The 19,036-nt window shown below is 51.5% G+C and overlaps 2 long non-coding RNA genes and 1 pseudogene across 3 annotated transcripts; 1 reads left to right on the top strand and 2 right to left on the bottom strand.

Annotated features, from left to right (window-relative positions):
- Nucleotides 1-1,917: 1,917 nt before the first annotated feature.
- LOC120619543 (uncharacterized) lies at nt 1,918-17,298 on the bottom strand. 2 transcript variants are annotated; one of them, XR_005657548.1, is made up of 5 exons: nt 16,032-17,298; nt 15,551-15,871; nt 9,022-9,258; nt 3,683-3,914; nt 1,918-3,001 (listed from the first exon to the last, which is right to left on the bottom strand). It is a non-coding gene; the product is annotated as an uncharacterized LOC120619543 (long non-coding RNA). The 2 variants fall into 2 exon arrangements; XR_005657547.1 differs by having other exon boundaries at nt 1,918-2,592.
- Nucleotides 3,774-7,558, top strand: LOC120619544 (uncharacterized). Its single transcript, XR_005657549.1, has 4 exons — nt 3,774-3,904; nt 4,580-4,844; nt 5,634-5,739; nt 6,723-7,558. It is a non-coding gene; the product is annotated as an uncharacterized LOC120619544 (long non-coding RNA).
- Nucleotides 5,436-5,554, bottom strand: LOC120619808 (uncharacterized; annotated as a pseudogene).
- Nucleotides 17,299-19,036: the final 1,738 nt, after the last annotated feature.

Genomic DNA, 19,036 nt, shown 5'->3' with positions numbered 1-19,036 from the left:
TGCCATTGGCCTGTCCCCATTCATCCATTTATTCAACAAATATTTTCTGAGCGCCCTCTGTGTGCCAGGCACTGTTTAGACGCAAGGGACAGAGCCATGGGAACAGATTAAAAAACAAAAACAAAAACAAAAACAAAAACAAAAACGAAACCCTGGCCTTACATTCTAGAGGAGGGAAAATAGTCAACAACCAAAAGAAATTGGTGAACTGGTATATAAGATGGTGGTATGTGCTACGGAGGAAAAAATAAAGACGGGAAGGGGGGTGGGGGTACGAAGTGGGGATAGGTTTGTAATTTTAAGTAGAGAGGGTGGGTAAGGCCTTACTGAGAAGGTGGCACCGAATCGGATTCAGTAAGTCTCTTTAATTTGCAGAAAAGTCAAGGACATAATATGATTATTATCATCCTGATGAAGGACAGGAAATCAAGCCCCAAGGATGAGTCCAAGGTCAAATGTCTGGGAAGTGGAAGAACTGAAATGTGAGCTCAGGCTCTGTCTGTGCCTGTAACCACCACATGATGTTGGGCAGAGAGAAGAGAAGACAGTACGGGAGGGAAAAGGGGAAATAAAAGGCTCATGGGGGCTTCGCAATGGTGGCCATTTGTTTTCCAAACTGAAAGTCAGGGTGAGATCTGAAAAAAATTTTCCTGTTGCTCGTGATGAGAGTGGCCTTCTGGGAGAGGCGGTTTGGATGTTGGCCCGAAGGGTGGGATTTTGGAGATATTCCAGTGGCTTGTGGGGCCTGCAAGGCAGTCCTGGGGTAGGGCATCGCCATGGCAACCCCAGCCTGGCCTCAGGGCCAAGAGCCTGGTGCAGGGCCACATGGCAGGGAAGCTATGCTGAGCAAGGACAGAGACTCTGTGGGCCAAGAGGCAGCCAAAGGACAGCCAGGGCCCAGGAAACTGCAGAAAGGGAAGAGGGGTATGGCCTGCAGCCCATGTTCTGGGCTAGTTGGGAGGGTGGGATGGCAGGAAGCCCCCTGGTAGGAGTCCGAGAGTCAGGTGGGGCAGGATCCCAGGCTTTTCTGTTAGATAAGTCTGGGTTTGAATCCTTTTGCTCTTCGACCCTGGGCAAGTCAAACAACTTTGATAAGTTTGTTTCCCCATCTGTGAAATGGGGATAACAACTCACCTCACAGGATCTTTACAAAGATTATCATGTATTGAGATAAAGTATGAATTGTTCTCTGCTTACTGCAGACCCAGTACATGATTACCGCTGTTTGCCTCCACCCAGCAGGTCCCTGGGGCTTTGCCAAGATGGTGAGCTGGGTGGAATGGGAAGAACTGTGGGGCTTGGGAAACGAATGACCCAGTCAACCAGGCCAGTTGTAGATTTCTAGCCAAGCTCTGCACGTGGGCTGGGGCTTGGTCAGCAACAAAAGAACAATACCCTTCCCAAACAGCTAGGCCCACAGTGCAAGCCCTTCCCCCAGCTCCCAGCACTCTGCAGCCCCGGTCTACCCACACATCCCTGCTCTGGGGTCCTGGGGGCTCCAGGATCCACAGCACCTTCTGCTCGGGTGGGCAGCAAGGTACCCCCAAGTTGGAAAAGATGCACTCCCATTGTTCCTGCCAGATGACGCCTTCCTTTCTGCTGGCTGCCTAAGCCTTCAAGTAAACTCATTGCTGCCCCCACTGCTGCGTCTGGAAAATTGTCATTCAAGAAGGGAAAGAAGCAGAAGAAACTTCAAAGATTTTTGCATCCGCCCCCACCTCCAAGGGCCGAACTTCATCCCTCTGGTCACGGCCCCACTGCAGAGTCAAGGACAGCTGGAATCTACCCCTCTTTAACCAATAGTTTACCGTGTGACCTTGACCATCCTCTCTGGACCTCCTTTCCTTCATTTGTAAAGTGAGAGTTTTAGATTAGATCATCTCTAAAGTTTAGTCATGACATCTAAATGATCGCATTCATCAATTCTTTTATTTGTTTGTTCATTTATTCATAGCATTTATCCCTTGCTGACATGGTATTGTTTCTGTTTGTTTGTTTGTTTATTTGTTTATTGTCTGTCTTACTCCACACCGGCTCCATGAGGGAGGGGTTTTTGTCTGCTGTGTTCAGTACTATATCTCTGCCATCTATAAGAGGGCATAACATATAGTAGGAGCTTGCCTTCGTCCTTGAAGGGAACAGAAGATTGCATGCTCAAACTGGGCGATCGAGGGGAGTTCCACAAGAGCACTACTGTATTTTTGAAGTTGTAAACAAGCTAAGGAGAACTAACAATGAATAGTGAGGCATCCAGGGCTCACAACAGGATAGGGGGGTGGGCCTAGCTGGGCTTTAGAAATGTAGGATGGGAACTGTGGCCTTTGGTAGAGCTGCTGCCAACCCATCCGTGGTCCAGCGAGGAAGCGAGTGGTGAATACCCCACCTCATTCTCCTGCTGCCTCTAATTCCTTGCTGCAGTATCCCTTTGGCTGACTCCAGCGAGCTCCGTGACACAATCCTTAGAGGTCAGGCTCCAGGGCACGAGAGAGTGGAAAAGGGTGGACTGTGGATCTGGTGGGGGACGATGTGAAATATTTGGCACACACACAGGAGCCATTTGCTGAGCACCTGATCTGTGTCAGAGATTGTACCCTGGAGACAAACATGCGACATGGAGATTTGCAGAGTAAGGTCTCTGCCCTCTAGGCAACACACATGCCCTGGCTGGATCTTGAAGACTCCCCTCTTCTCTCTGCCTAGGTGGGGCGGGGGGTCTCCCATCTATATCTTATTTGGGGGCAGCAAGTAGATAAATCAGTCTGATTTGCAAAATTATACTGACAAATAAAATAAGAGAGGCTGAGGGGTGAGGGGAGGGACAGGGTAGGTGGAGGGTCTGGAGGGTCTGGGTGATAGGAACTTGTTGCGGAGCTATGAACCAGCCCTCAGGAAGGTGACCTTGAACTTGTGGTTCAGGCCAGAGTATGAAGAGTTCAAATCCCACTCATTTGCTGTGTGGTCTTGGGCTTGTTCCTTAAAACCCCTGATTCTGTTTCATCATCTATAAAAGTGGGAGATAAATAGGACATAAGAATTTTGTGAGGATTAAACAGGAATCTGTGCGCAGGGTTTAGCACAGTGTCTGGGCACATGACAAACACTAGTATTATAATTAGAGACAAGGGCCACCCCCCAACACCATTCCATTTCTCAGACAAGGGATCTCCACCCCCTCTCCAGCTCCATTTAGTTCTGAATGTTTTAGGTCATTCTATGCCTGGCGTACTGCCAAGGCTCTGACAAAGACAGGAGTTTCTGCTCATTCATCCTAATGCAAGTTCCTGCGTTTATGATAATAGGGAAAAAAAATGCATGAAAGGGCTGGCTGCCTGTGGAGGGAAAATCTGCTTAGAATTGAAAATCTGAGTCCTTCCTTGGCCCAGCTTTCCCCTCCCAGCGCTTTGGCAAAGGCGGCAGAAGGGAGGGTGGCTGGGAGGAAGAGGAGGGGAGGAAGGGGTGGGGAGGAAGAGCTGGCCAAAGAGGATAGAGGGCGGTGGGGGGCAGGGGCCAGGCCCTGGCATGCCTGGGTGAATGGGTTTCAGGGTGGCTGAGGAAGCCTGCCAAAAAGGCAGAGTGAAAAGGCCAGGCCCGTGTGGCACTGCTCGCAGTTTCCATGACGACACCAGCTGCTGCCTGGCCCCTCCAATTGCTGGCTCCTTCTGCGGGGCCTCCACATGGTTACCTGGCTCTGTGAGAAGGAAAATTCTGACGGGTCTTCTTGGCCCAGTGTGCCACCAGCTAGTGCCACTGTGTTCTAGACACCGTACTGCACTCCACAGGGAAGACTGGGTCCAGGAAGGGGCTGTTGGAACCTCTGGAGGCACATGCTTCATTCAGTCGAGCATGGAGGGAGGGGCTACCAGCGGCCAGCCAGGCAGGACTGGGATGGGACAGGCTCTCAGAGGTCTGTGGGCCTTTGGGAGGGAATGGCGAGACCAGATGTGTTTGTTAAAGATGTCTGTGCCTACACAGGGCCTAGGGAGGGTGGATGACGAGATAGGATAGAGAGGCAAAGGGAAGCTATGCAGTAACCCAGGACAGGGACAGTGGCCTGGCCTAACACCTAGAGCTGTTTAAGAGGTAGAAGTGACTGCATTTGGTGCTTGGGCAGGAGAGGCTGATGAAATGGAGGAGTCTAGATATCTCCTCCCAGGGCAGCAGGTAGGTGGGGCTGTACTCCCCAAGACAGAAAACGGGGACTTGAGATATTTGAGGACTCCCCTGAACCATTCTTGTCTACTTTCTCCCCTACTCCAGAGACTACCAAGAACTTGGATCTTGGTGGGGATGTCCAAGTTTGATGAATGAATGAATAAATGAAAGGGAGAAAGGTCAGAAAGTGTGTGAAACCAATGAGAGAGAGAGGTGCTCTACCCAAGTACACACTTGCCCCCAGATGTATACCACCCAAGGGAGCCCGTGCCGAGATGAGGCTGCCTTGACCTCTCACACGCGACGTACATCGTGTTGGACTTTGTCACCTAGATTTGTGATTGGTTTTGTTATTTTGGGTCATCTTAGCATCCAAATCAGGTATTACACATTTATTGCGGTTTGATTTTGCTTTTACTCACTGCAGAGCTGTGTCAGAGTGGAGCCCAGTTTCCTGCTTCTACCTGTGAGAGTGGTGGCTTGGAGGTGCCCCCTCATTTTAAGTAAGCAGATCCATTGGGTGGATATCTAACACAGAGGACCCAGCGGTGCTGACTTCACGCTCCAGAGAAGAAATTTCTGCAGCTTTCCTTTATGCAGCTGCCGGGCGCCTCTAAAGGGCTCAGTGGACACAGAGCTTCAAAGGGACACAGCTACCTGCGTCATTTTTAACAGGAACTAGCTGGCCAAGGGTATGCTTTATTGGATCCCTCTCACTTACTCTTGCCTTCCTACCCATAGCATCTTGATACTTGGTGATAAAATGGGCTGGGGCGAGGGGAGTTCAAGAATATCATGCCCTGTGCTCACAATCCTTGGACCGCCCCTCTAATTGACTACCTCACTCACACTCTGCTCCCAAGACCCAGTTTTAGTATTTGCCATGCCCTTACCACCACCTGTAATAGTTTTGTTGTTTACTTGTTTATAACCAAATGTTCATTGTGTGAGTGAGTGTAAGGTCCTGGAAGCAAGGATTTCATCAATATTCTTTACCACTAAACTGTCAATCCCTAGCACAGTTTCCGGCTATCAGGAAGTGCTCGTTTTTGCAAAGGAATTACTAAGTGGATGAATGAATGGATGAACCATGAGAACTGGCCAGTTTTTCTTTTTTCTTTTTCTTTTCTTGGTTGACCTCACAGATTGCTTGTCAATTTACAATCCTTTATTTTTTATTTTATATTTTATTTTATTTTATTTTATTTATTTTATTTTATTTTATTTGTTTTATTTTATTTTATTTTATTTTATTATTTTATTTTATTTTATTTTATTTTTTATGCCTATAGTACCTGGTCTTCCTAGGTGGTCTCCCATCCAAGTACTAACCAGGTCTGACCCTGCTTAGCTTCTGAGATCAGACGGGATCGGGCGTATTCAGGGTGGCATGGCCATAGTAGTTTTTCTTAAATGTATGTCTCCTCTGACGGGGTTCAGGACGCTTGGGTGTTTTTCATGTCCATCTCTCTGTTTCAAAGGAGGACTGGATTCCAAATACTGTAGACTGGACAAGAGCAAGGGTATTATTTATATCCAACAAGTCTTCCCTGTGTGACTACAGATGTTAGGCCCAATGTAAGATGAGTAAGTACAGCCGTGGGCAAGAACAGGGTTCCTATTCTCATGGAGCTTACATGATAGTGTGGTAGACAGACAATAACATAACTGAATGAGTGAGAAAATACATTTTAAGTGGTATAGATTAAATGAAAAAGCTTATAACAGAGAATCTAATTTAGATAGGGCAGGCAGGGGAGATCTTCCTGAGAAGGTGACGCTCTGAGGCCTGAAGGTTCAGAAGGAGTTAGGCATGGGGAGAATTAATGGAATGAAGTTCTAGGGAGAAGGACCAGCAAGTGCAAAGGTCCTGAGGCAGGAAAAAGCTTGGCATGCTTCTTGAAGGCCAGTGGTCAGAGAGGTGGGGAAGAACTCAGTGTTGAGAGGCCTTATAGCCAATAGTAAGGAGTTTGTTTTTTATTTGAAGTGCAATTGACAACCGTTGTAAGATTTACGCAGGTGAATGGTGAATGATCTGACTTATGCTCTGACTTCCAGGTAAAGAATAAATAGGGAGTGGGGTGAAAAGCAGGACCTGGAAGTGAGGAGCACTGTTAGAAAGTGAGAGATACGGGCTAACTTAGGCAGGTTAGGATGGACACCTGTAAGGATGGAGAAAAGTGGTTAGAAATGAGACCTGGCTGGGGGTGGGGTTGAGAGGACCTGTTCATGAGATGGGGTGGGGAGGAAATGAGATGAGTCTCTGCGATGCCCAGGTTTCTGGCCTGAAGAATCTAATAAACCTGTTAAATAATGTCCAGCTGCTGTCAAAGAAAGACCTTACATTTATTGGACATGTGAGAACCTTTCTTCCAGAGTCTACACAGGCTGGGCAGTAAAAGCTTCTGCTCCTGCTAATTAAATAAAAGGCCTTGTGTGAATGGCACCTGACCTGCAGGTGCCTTTGAGACGCAGTGTCATGGGGGCAGAGCTTGGGTAGCAGTATTATCAATCTATGCAGCATGGTTTTGAATCATTTAATTCTTTTCGTGGCTGTTCCCCAATTCTAGCATTTGAAAGCTGGGCCCGATCAGCTGAGAGACAGTGCTCTACCTTCTTGCAAAAAGGAGAGCAGCTTCGTGGCTCCACAGGGCAGAAGCAGAGGATGACAAGCCCAAGGATGGAGATTCTAGCTCAACCCAACAAGAATCAGAAATCAGAGCTTTCTCATGGGGATGAGCCTCCCATCACTAGATGTATTCAAGTAGAAGTTGTCAGGATGCACTTGGATGCACTTGGAGCTAGTCAACCAGGAGACTGAATTCCTCCAGCTTCCCTGCACCCCAGGAGGACAGCAGCTGCCTCCCATGGCCTGCACGAAAACCCTTCTGCTGGCCAGCTGAGGACAGCAGCTAAGTCACATTAAGCCTGCCCTGCTTGCTCTGGGTTTAACAATCTGTTTCCTCCCTGCCCGTGGCGGGGAGAAGAGCAAACCCCAGCGTGGGCGGAGCAGTAGGGCCTGGCCGATGCTGTCCAAGGCCTCCCAGCTTTTCAGGAAAGGGCATCTTTGTGTCTGCGAGGTATTGAAGCCAGTCATGGTGCCCTGAAACTCGTCCACTCACAGTCTGGATTCCTGCAGGGACACTCCAAGGGCATCATGGGTATGAGGAGGGGGTACTCTTAATTAAGCCATCTGAGCAACCCCAACTCCCCACCCCTGTTCCCAGCAGTACTCACCAGAAGAGCAGCAGTGCCCCTAGGTGGAGAGAACTCTACCCCTGGGAGTCCTCAAGGACCCGGGCTCACATGGCCAAGGCACAGGCTATGGATGGGGAGTGGGCTACACTTCCAGAAGGCTCTTAATTTTGGCAGGCATGATTGCTTTGCCCCAGACCTTGACCTCTCTAGCTGCTGGGGGTGGGGGTGAGGGGGGTGGGGAGAATTGGCCTCTAGTGAGGGAAAACCAGCCCCAGGGAACTGGGCCACCACTCCTATCTGGGCTACCTCTGAGGACTTTAGTTTTTTCTTTGCATCTCTGATCCTCTGTTTCCCTAACTGAAAAATAGGGATATAAACATACCTATTTTCTGTGAGAATAGAGTGAAATGACGGACAGGACAGCCTAGCACTATCCTGGCATAGGATACGTGCTTAATAATGAGTTTTCTCCTGGAACTTTCTTTTTTCTCCATGCTCTCCCCTCCCTTACCTCTGTAAGACTAGAACTGCTCACCAGCGGAGGGAGGGGTGTGCTTATAGAGAGAACAGATCCTTCCTGGTCTGTAGGAGCCCTGCCTCTGCCAATAGGGCTGCGAACTTGTATTTTGTCAAAAATAATAATCATAGAGAAGGCAGGAGGGAGGGCCAGCCGTTGAGCTATGGGTCTGCTGCAGTGGCCATGGAGGGGGCAGGCTTGGCTGAGGTTTTCCCTCTACCCCTTGGCTGTGGCACCCCGGGGGGTGGAGTCTGGGATGGACCCTGGGCTTGGAGATAGCAGATTAGCATCCAGACTTCTCTGATTCGATTGGAGGCTCAGTTCAGCGCTGGGGGCCACCCTACAGGGGTGGAGTGGGCAGGGACCAGGGGCCTCTAGCTCTTCCAGCCAGCTGACCCTGTTATTTTTAGCTCTGGAATGTTCCTTTCAAGCCCCCTTCAGTTCTGTTTATCTTGCTTTTGCTCCCTGTTCCTCTCCAGGAAATTCTGCAGCAGGAGTAGGATAAACCAAGAGGGGAGGAGATTAGGGGTGGCAGAAACAATAGGAGAAATCCACTGGGGCTGGGCTGTGGGAAGAGTGGGCACTGCTCCCTTCCCTACCTTCAGGTCCAGAGGCCCCGTTTCTGCCTTCTGGTTTCCTGGGTTTGGGGCTACGAGGTTATCCCCTCCTTCCTCTCCACCACCACGGATATGACATGACCTCCATCGTGCTTGTCAGCCCAGGCCTGGGGCAGCCCCACCCTCTTACCTTTCCTTCTGGAAACTCGGGTGAGGTCATACTTAGGGTGGGCTGGGCAGGAAGGGTCAGCCCTTGGACCCGGCCCCTGGGTCCAGACACTCTGTGGACCCCTTGAAAGAACTCCTATGTGAAAATGAACAGCAGAGCAGTGGGCCTGGGAACAAAGGGTTGGTGTGAAGTCCAGAGATTGATTCGGTCCCCCTCTGCCTCCGTGTTTTCCTTTATAAAATGGGAATGACAGTAGTTTCTGTGGGGACATTGCTGTTATGAGCACATGAAATGTGAATAGAACGCACTATCGACACAGTGCCATTAGTCCTGGACGGGTCAGTCACATCCCCTAGAAGTGCTTATGGGGTACTGATGGGGCTTGAGTCTCCTGCAGTGTTTTTGGAAACAATTGGAGCAAGCCATACCTGTCCACGAAGCCTCCCGCAGTCACTGCCGGGTGCTGAAGCTCTTCTTCAGGAGTGTGTCTCTCTCTCCTCTCCCTCCTCCCTGCAACGCAGGGGTGCTGGTCGGTACTGATGCTGAAGGTAGGGGACTCCTGGTGCAAGGCCAGCTTGAGGAGAGGGCTTCCAAATTACACGCCTCCTGCCAGCCCCAATCACAGGCTCCAGAACTCATGGCCTGCAGAGGAGAGAGGACAGTAGCTGGAGCGGGAAGGAGCAGACAGGGAGGGGAGTATAATTTTGAAGCTTACGGAGATGATTTCCTGCCTGGGGCGGGCATGCTGTCTCTTGGGGTCCTTTCCTTTATGCCTCCTTATAGGAAACGTCCATCAGTCCCTAGGAGGGCCTGGGATCACCTGGAGCTGGAACTCAGGCAGAGAGGCCTGGGTGGTCAGCAGTGAGCCTTGGTTGTCCTGAAGCTGAAGGAGCAGCAAGAGCATTCTGGCCACTGGCTACGGTCAGTGAGTCAGTCAATAAACCACTCAGATCCAGGCTTGGGGCTGTCTTGGAAAACCGTGTACAAAGGGGGTGGGGTGGGGCATGCCCAGGCCAATCTTGGGTGAGGGCAAGGAAGGCGGGGCGGGGGGTACCATCTGGGGCAACCACTGTCTCCCGGGCATGGGACTAACACCACTTAGAGGTGGAGAAGAGGCAGCAGCTGCCACATCCTGGGAGGGCACTGACCTTTAGAATCGGAGACAGAAATAGCCTGGGAGAGGACAGAACTTGTGTGAGAGATGTCAGGGCTGGGCAGGGCAGGCCCAAACAGGAGGAAGGGAGGAGAACCATGACAACACCAACAGCACCAGACCCTGCTGGGCATTTCACGTGCTTTCTCTTACTTACATCCCTCCTCTAGCCTGTGGGATGGGTATTTTCATCTCCATTTCACAGAGGAGAAAATGGAGGCTCACAGAGGTGTGGCCAAGCTTGTGATGAGCAGAGTTGAGATTGAGCCAAGTCCAGCTGTTCTGACGGTTCACTCCCCACATCGCCCAGTTACCATTGCCATCATGGGGTGGGGTGGGGTTCTCGCCGGAACCTGTCTTCACGGCTGGCCTGATGTGGGGGAAGAGGAAAACCCTTCACTGAGGCCTGGAGGCCTGGAGAGGTGAACCTCAACTACTTCTATTTACTGAATGACTCCAGGGCCCCACACCTTGGCGGCCTGTGACCAACTTGCCTTCTTCTCCTTGCTCACAGAACGAGGGAGGGTCAGTGTTCTCCCACTGCTTCCCCCAAGTTGTGCTGGCTCGGGACTAGGCCAAGTCCCAGGAGACCCCTCCCCTGAGGCAGTGGCAAGGACAAGCTTTCAGGAAAGGCCCTAGCTCAAGTTGAGGTTTGGGAAGGCGAGAATAACAGGCTCAAAATAACCCGCTGACTGGCTGGCTGGCTCCCCTTTCTTCCTCCCCACTGACAGCTTCCCAGCCTGCAGCTCCCAGCTGTTTCTGCTTATCTGAAGCCAGGGAGGCTGGTTGCCTGGTTACCAGTGCTTCTGATTAGCAGTTGGGTGCTTCTGGGGCAGGCAGAGTGACTGAATCCCCAGCAGGCTGAGCTGGGCGTGGCATGCCCAGGCCCTCCTGAACCAGCTCTTGGAAAGGTGGCACAGGAGGATTCAGAGGCGACGTGGGGCATGCTCGCCTTGCCAGGCGTTGGCTCAAAAGGGCACTTTGGAGCCAGAGAATCTGGGCACTGCCTTGCTGGCTGCGTGATTGGTCACATCAACTTCTCTGAGCCTGTTTCTTTATCTGTGAAGAATAAGTACCTCCTGCCTCAAAGAGTAGTTTAAGAGTAAATGTGGTAATTAGATGAACATTTGGAGCACAGTTACTCGATGAGTTTACGTCCCTGCCCTGACTACTACAACTGGGCCCCTCTGGACCCTGCTGTGTGTGTGTGTGTGTGTCCTCCAGGGAAGCCGTGTGAGTCCCTGAGGCAGGCTACTGGGGGTTCTCAGAGGAGGTAGGTGGCATCCCTCCTTCCTCCTTGCTTCAGGAGGAGGTCCTGCCACGCCTTCTTGGTGTCCCTAGTGCTCAGCTGGGCCTGGGGAGGCAGCCCAGGGATGGCTCAGGGAAGACTGGACAACAGAACAGGCACAGGGAGTGGGAGCAGCCCAAGGTGGCCTGTCACCAGCCCTGGGCCATGGGGGCAAAAACATGACGAAGAGGATATGTTCTTCTGATTTCCTCAGGTCTAGTGGTCCCCAAAGGATCTCCTTCACTTGAAAGGCAGGCCCCAGGGCTGTGAGCAGGACAGGAGAAACCTGAGTCCACTCTGCAGGAAGGGCTTCTCCCAGATTCACCTGTCAGCTCTCCCGAAACCGGCGGCAGAGCCCGGCCCAGGGAGCAGGCAGCAGGTCTGGAGGAGAAGCAGCAGATGGCAAAAGGGCCCCAGTGGCCCCAAGAGGCATGTGTGGCCATCACAGACTCTCTTCTTGACCCTTTTCACTTAAGAAAAGGGCAGAAGAGAAAAAGGAAGGTGGGAGGAGCAGGGAGGGGTCACCATTTCACCAGGGCCTTTACTTTTACACTCTGAGTGGAGCATGGTTTCCACCTGTGCCTGCCTGCAGCGGAGAGAGGGACCATGAATAATGCGGAAAGAAGCCTGGCGGCTGGAAAAAGCCTACTGTTTCATCACAGCCAGGAGCGGGGTCTTGAATACAAATGGAGGAGAGACTAGGGAAGGTGAGAGCTCAGTGCTGCCCTTGGCGTCTGGGCTGAGGGACTCACTGTCCGTCTGCTGGGCCCAGATCCCGACGCCAGCCTCTCATGACATCCACAGCAGACTGGGCTCAACTATTGGGCCTTGCCCCAGGCCTGGCCTTTCAGCTAGCCCATCTGTCAGTAGCTTTCCAGAGGAGCTGGCCGGCAAGCCGGCGGAAGGAAGGCTTGGAGATGAACTTTCTTGGTGAAACTGTGAGAACTTCCAGCGTAGGGGGGATACACTTCCAGCAGCTTGAAATATGGGCCTTCTGAAGGAGGGGTATTGCTTAAAAGTCAAAGAGGAGAGTCAATCCCGGGGTGGGAGGTCGGTTTAGGGTAGGTCTGGGTAGAAAATCACCCACCTCTCCTCACAGGCAGAGCCATCTTGCCTTAGGAGGCCTCAAATTTGCATCTCTGGACTTTTTCCCTGAGTTCAGTGGGAATCTATGGAGGATTTTAACAGCACAGACCCAAGATCAGATCTGAGTGAGCAAATCTACTCAGGCTGCTAGGTGGAGACTGCAGAGTGGCCAGAAAATCTGGAAATGTGGATAGTGTTGTATCACGTCTCGTCATGGGAAATCAACAAGCCATTTATCTTATACTTGCTTCTGTTTCCTGACTCGGTGGTTATGTTGTGATTTGGGAAAGAGAGAATGCAAGTGAGTTAAGGGACCGTCAGAGCAGTCCAGTGCGAGGCTGCGGTGGCACAGGGCCGGGCAACAGCTGCGGGTGGAAGGTAGAGGTAACTGCTCTGGGCAACCGACTCAGTGGGGGTGGGGTTGAGAGGCTGGGTGGATGGGGTTGGCTGTCATCCAGAAGAGAGGCACTGAGGCTTTGGAGCTGGGGGATGGAGGGAAGATGCTGTTTCTGAGATCCCCGTGAGACTACCAGTTGGCAGTTGAAAATCAGGTCAGGAGTTTGAGGATGGGCCCTGTGAATACAGATAAGCCTTTTTTGGGCTGCTTCCTGTTCTTGCCTCCCCCTAGCCTATAAGAAGAAAGGGGCCAGGTGAGGCTCTCTTAAAGTACTTCCAGCTGGCCCGGGGCCCTGGGTAATTCTGTCACCTAGCACAGCCTCCCTGCCAGGAAGGGACCCACTGCTGCCTTTGCTCCTTTGACCTCTGAAGCCCAGGGCACCCGAGGCCTTTCTTCTCTGTGCCTGTAGCATGCCCCAAAAGGTTCTCCTGTGGGCAAACCCCCAGGAGAAAGGCTTCCTCCTCCTCCTACCTCCTTCTCTGCCAGCAAAAAGCCCTGAGGGGCTCAGGTGCCCTGGCGAGTCCTGAGGGGTGCCCTGGGGGGGTTGCCCCGGGTGGTAGAGTTGAGTGCCTGTCCCTTGGGGTGTGTTTATGTTCTCTGTTGCCTCCCAGCCCCCAGGGGCTCCTGGGCGGCTCTCAGGCTGACGCCCAGCTCCACACACCTGTACCATGGAAGGGTTTCCCACAATTGTATCCCCAAACCGCATATGCATGAAAATAATCCAATTATAGGAGCAATCGCAGCCCAGAGAGAGGGAGAGCCCTGAGCAGCCCAAGGGGGGAAGGAAGGAAACAAGTTCAGCTGAGACTGGGGGGCAGGGAGAGAGCAGGCTGTCTGGAGAGGCCCAGAATTCAGGAAAAGGCCCAGAACAGTGGGGAGTCAGAGAGGCGGAGGCTCTGGGGCTGGCAGGAGGCAGTGTCCCAGGGACCTGGTGAAGACAGGTGCGTGTCAAGTCAAATGAGAAACAGAGGAATGTGGACCAAAGGAGTCTCTACAGGATGCAGAAAATAAAGTCTCATTTATTCGCACATACTTCGTTTGTGTTCACACCTACCAGGCTCCAGGGAATATTCTGAAGTTGCAGAGAAAGGACACAGTCCTGGTCCTAAAGCAGTTCACAGCTGTGAGGGGCAGAGACAGAGCAGAATAGGAAGCCCTGCTCAGGAGAGAAAGTTGTAAGGGTAGGGGGTCAGTGTCCTGAAGGTGGTGGACCCAGATGAATCTATCTGGAAGGAGAAGTAGCAGATATCTGGGACAGGAGCGGTCGTGCAAAGGCCCAGAGGCAAGACCTGAGAGCCGTGCTTAGGTCATAGTGTTGCGGCTTGAGAATGGTTTGTGTTTGTATGTGTATACACACGTGTATGCATGGGCACCTATGTGCACAGGACGGCAAGAAATGAGATCAAGCTGTATAAATAGGTAAGAAGTCTCTGTGTTCTCCGCTGCAAACTTTTGGATCATAACCAGAATGCAGTGGAGCAAGTTTGGATGGCATGGAGTGACAAGGTAAGATTTGTGTTTTGAGGACAGACTGGGGTGCTGGTGACTAGAGTGGGAAAGCAGTTGGTCAGGAAGCCATTGCAGTAATCCATGCTCAAAATGATAAAGGCCTGAAATGATGCTTCACGTTTCTACTGCCTCGTCTGTGCCCGACATTGTTCTCTCTTTGTAAAGAATATTTCACTTAGTCATCACGAAGATCCTATAAAGTAGGTACGACTGTTACCGCCACTTTGCAGACCAGGCAACTGAAGCCTGGAGGGGTAAAGTAACATTCTTCAGTTCCCATGTCTAAGCAGGGAAACCAGGACTCAGTCTGGGCCCAGAGTCTGCACTGAACAGAAAGACCTTGGCTGTCAGGATGGTGAAGACTGGCCAGATTGGCAGGATGTCAAGGAGAAGGAGTTAGGCTGACTTGAAAGCTTCTTGGGGGGTGTAAGGCTAAGGGAAAGGGAGAAATCACAGATGAGGGTGAGGGAGTATCCTGGGTAGAAGAGTGTCCCCCAAAATTCATGTGCTCCAGGAACTTGCGAATGAGACCTTATTTGGAAACAGATGTGATCAGTTAAGGTGAAGTCATACCAGAGTAGGGTGGACCTTAAGTTCAAAGACCTGTATCCTTATAAGCAGAAGGAAATTTGGACACAGGTACAGAGAAACACGCAAGGGGGAGGCCACGCCACCATGGACGCTGAGATGGGAGGAATCGTCTACGACGCCAAGGATTGCCGGCACACATCAGAAGCTGAAGAGGAAGGGTCCTTCCCTAGAGCCTCCAGAGGCAGCATGGTCCTGCTGACACCTTGATCTCAGACTTCTAGGCTCCAGAACTGTGAAAGAATAAATGTCTGTTGTTTTAAGCCACCTGGTTTGTGGCAATTTGTTGGACAGCCTTAGGAAACCGATATACTCTCCCCACTTCAAAGAAACAGACACAAAGAGGAAAATGGCTGCATTTTTGACTTGGTCAGATAACATTCAAAACACAGAGGGAAAAGGCAGGCATGATCCAATAGGGAAACCTTAAAAGAAGAATCTTGAAATGGTCTGGGAGCTCTCAAAAATGAAATTCTGATTGTGTAATCATGAAAGGTCTTGATGAGAAGGAGAAGGGGAGGAGCCTAAGAGATGAAGTGCATCATCGCAGAGCTGGCAGATGAGCTCAGCCTGGAGAAGGACACAGTCAAAGCTGGAGGAAGGGCGCAGAACCAAGGGCAAGAATAAAGGAGCCGCAGAGATGTTCCGCTGCACCCCACGTGGGGCTGAGGCTCGCAGAAACGGCCAAGAAAAAAAGAATGTTCTGGAAGGTGGGGAAAGGAAAAATAGGGAGTTTTTGAAGTATTGTTTGAATCAGGAAGATCTGCTTGGGGTGGGGGCCGAGCTAGCTTTCATGGATGACAGATAGGCTCAGATACTATTTGTCATTGATCTCTGTAAAGAAAACTGGGAAGCACGATTCTTTTTTAAAATGAAAAGGGGAGCACAAACATTAGCAAGAGGGCACTGAAACCCAGAATCGGGGAGGTAACATACCTATAAGGGAGTAAGATCCCCGTCACAGGAAGCATTCAAGCGGAGGGCGAGGAACCTCTCCTCAGGGGTGTCGTGGAGGTGATTCCTCTGAGACTTTATAGTGGACACAGCCCGCGGCTCGTCGCTAGGCCTGCCGACCCTGGGTTCTCCTCCACCACAGTGAAGAGCAGCCAGACGGGACCGGAGTGGCACCCTTGCTTTGCTCTGGTGAGGAGGCAGTAGCCGGACAGCATGGCTTCAGGGCCTTGGCTCAGGCTGGGTAAACAGGGCAAATCGGAGCCTTGTGATGTGGTGGTTTTCTTTCTGTGAACATTTTGTGACCTTAAAAGTACAAAACTAATTTTTCAGCTTTTTAAAATTACCGAGCACTGAATGCAACACCCCATCGTCAGATCTCCTGACCCTCCCCCATTTCGCGCTCACCCACACATCTCTGGCCTCCCCGTTTCCCCTGACCTTTAGAGCCCCGCGGTCTGTTTACCTTGGCCTTACTGCAGAAGAGCTCGGGGGAGCAGAGCCCTCCCCAGGGTGGTGGTGGCAGCAGGAAGGGCAGTTTCTCGCTTTCTCCTCCTGTCCCTCCCTCCTCTGCTTCTCCTCTTTGTTCTCCTCCTGTCCCCCTCTCTTTGACTTTACAGCTGGCAGGATTAGTTGGCTGGGGATGAGTCAGGGTGAGCCCTCACCTCCCCTGTCACCTGTCTGTCCATCAAATGGGAGGATAGTGCAAACATTAGCCTGATCTCTCAGGCCTCTGCACCCCCACAATCCAGGTGGCTTAGATTTCCCAGGTACCTGGATCCACTCTCAGTGTGTTAACAGCAGGTGGGGGGAAAGAAACAGAGCAGCGTGCCCTTGACTGAGGACAAGACACTGCATGACATTTCCTTTGACCTTGAGCGTGCCTCTCGCCAGCCCTGCCTCTCAGGAGAGACAGAGAGCTGGAACTTGCCTCTTTGGCACTGTCAGCCCTATGCAGCTTTCACACATTCTCTAGCACAATTAAGCCACATTTCCGGTCTGAGTCCTGAGAGACAGGGTCAGAGTTGGGGTGTGGGGAAAGGGATGCCAGTCCCTACCTTCAGGGGCATGGGGCCGAGGTACAAAGAGGGGAGAGGCCCTGTGCTGGTGCATGTCCTTGGGCCTCTCAGCACCGTTGTTGCTACGTCGATGACCAGCAGATGCCAGAGTCTCATTCTTGGCCTGCCTTACTTGGGCTGACAGCCTTTTCCTCCTGCTCTGACTTAAGATCCCTGGCACCTCTTTCATGCCACTGTTGAGAGTCACTTCAGCTCTCTGCGTCCCGGCGTGTGACATGAGAGACCAGGTCAGACAGTCGCTCCGCCTGCTCCCAGTGTTGATGGAGAGGAGCCTCTGGCTTGCTCTGTTCTCTGCCCTCTTTTAAGTTCCTTTCCCTTTTTTCTCTAAGATCAAACAAATAAACATGATGTTTATTCTCTTTATACATTTAATACATCTTTGCTGAAGAAGAGAAGCAAAAAGGCTGTCTTTAGAATCACCACCTAAGAAACAATCACGATTATCACTTTGCTGTATATTGTTTTTCTCTCTCCTCCAGACACCGAGGATTCCTCAGTGACAAGTCAGGCAGGGTTCCTACCCTTTAGGTGCTTACATATCAGTGGGAAAAACTACTACACATCATCTAAATAACATCTACTGACAAACAAAGCAGAGCTCTCTGTGTGTTCCCTTTCTCCTCCGTCTCTGTCTCTATTGCCATTGATTTCCTCCCCAAGAATCCTTCCTTTTCTTTTGCACATCCACGCTGCGGCAGAAAAAGGCTTCGTATGTAATTCGAAGGAGCTGGGCACATGTCTGGGGTGGGCTTTGTGCTGGGTGTTGGAGGGGTGGATGGAGAAGACAGTCTCCACCTGTCAGGGGCAGGATCTGCTTAGGTCCTTGTGTAGAGTGCTCAAGGCTGCTTGTGCCCCATGCCTTGTATCAGAAAAGCCACATCCCAGTGTGTGGAAGGATGAGCCTCCTGGGCTGAGAGAAAGGTCTAGTCATAGGTGTTGGTCCACATAGCCATAGCCTAGCCAGGGGCCAGGACTCAGTATGCTGCTGCCACGGCGCCCAAGGCCTCTCCCTGGCCTTTCTTGCATCCCAAGTGATGAGAAGAAGAAGGAGGAGGGGGTAGTGAGATGGTGAGGAAGGAAGGAAAAGTGAGAGGGGAGGAGAACCAGCCTGTTTCCATAGCAACCACACATGTGAGCCAGCTGCTGTTGCCATGGAAACAAGGGGAGGCTGCTCAGAGGCTGCACTGTCTCAGGGGAGACACGATTTTTTACAAAAAAATACCCTTTGATAAAAATAAAGAAAAATAATGAAAGCCACCCTCTCTGGGACTCAGAGGCACTGCCATGTAAGGTGACAAAGAAGAGGAGGGGGCTGGGCTATGGGGAGGAGGCTGTGGGGCCAGTCACTTCTGCCTGCTGCAGAGAATTGCCGAGTCAGTGTTTTAGAGCCAAGGGACCTCGGAGATCACCCTTACTTGATGGATGAAAGAGGGAGGCCGTGGAGGGAGGCGGCTCACTCAGGGTTCCAGGGCAGGCGGAAGCAGCTCAGGGAAACCCAAAGGCTCTTGGGAGAAGGGAAGGGACACTCTGGTTCTATGGGGGTGGTTAGTGCAGCCTTTGGGGTCTTCATGAGCCAGTGCGTGGGGATCGGGAAGGAAGTGAAAGAAAAATGGCCAAGTTCAAGCCCCTTTAACTGGAGCGGGGAGTGTGGCTGGCACCTTGGCCTGTTTCTTCCTCTCTCTTTACCCCAGCCCTCTGCTGAGCTCGGCTTCCCAGGGGTTTGGCTCTTTCTCAGGGGACCAAGCCCAGATGAGTCCCCACCAACAGGGCTAGAGAGAAATTGTCAGCCAGTAACCATGAGACAGCCTCCCAGTCTAAAGAGAGGAGAAGAGAAAAGGATGGGAAACACCCAGAGGAAGCTACGCTGTCTTCTCTAGGGAAAGTCTCACCGGCCTAAGGCATCAGCATGGTGGGAGTGGGGCAGAGAGGCATGTCCACGGACACTTGGTTATAGACTGGATATTTGACCAGGAGATGCTCTTGGTAGGAGTCAAGTCCAGGGGAGATCAATGAAGACACAGTTCCCACAGGAAAGTGAGGGCTTAAAGCAATCAGGGCTTTAATAACAGGGTTTCTGGACTGCAGGGTTCCATGCAGTATAGCTGGGGCCCTGGCCAGATAGGGGAGGCCTCTGAGTGCCCTGCAATTTCACCAGGAGTATCTCTGCTTTGATCTCTTTCATAGGTTTATTCTTTCACAAAGTACTTTCCCAAATGGCATCTCATTTGCTTTCCCATGACAACACTGAGAAGCAGATGTGCCCATCCCCATGTAAAGAGAGGACACGGTCTCAGAGAGGTTAAGCCCCTTGCCCAAGTTACACAGCTTGAAGCAGCAAAGCAAGAATTCGAACCCAGGCTCCAGAACCAGATGCCAACCCCATTTCACAAGG

Source organism: Pteropus medius, unplaced genomic scaffold (genome assembly GCF_902729225.1).
Source record: "Pteropus medius unplaced genomic scaffold, Ma_sr-lr_union100, whole genome shotgun sequence".
NCBI classification, from domain to species: domain Eukaryota; kingdom Metazoa; phylum Chordata; class Mammalia; order Chiroptera; family Pteropodidae; genus Pteropus; species Pteropus medius.
Note: the sequence above shows the minus strand (reverse complement) of the source record. Positions and strands in the feature narration are given on the sequence as shown.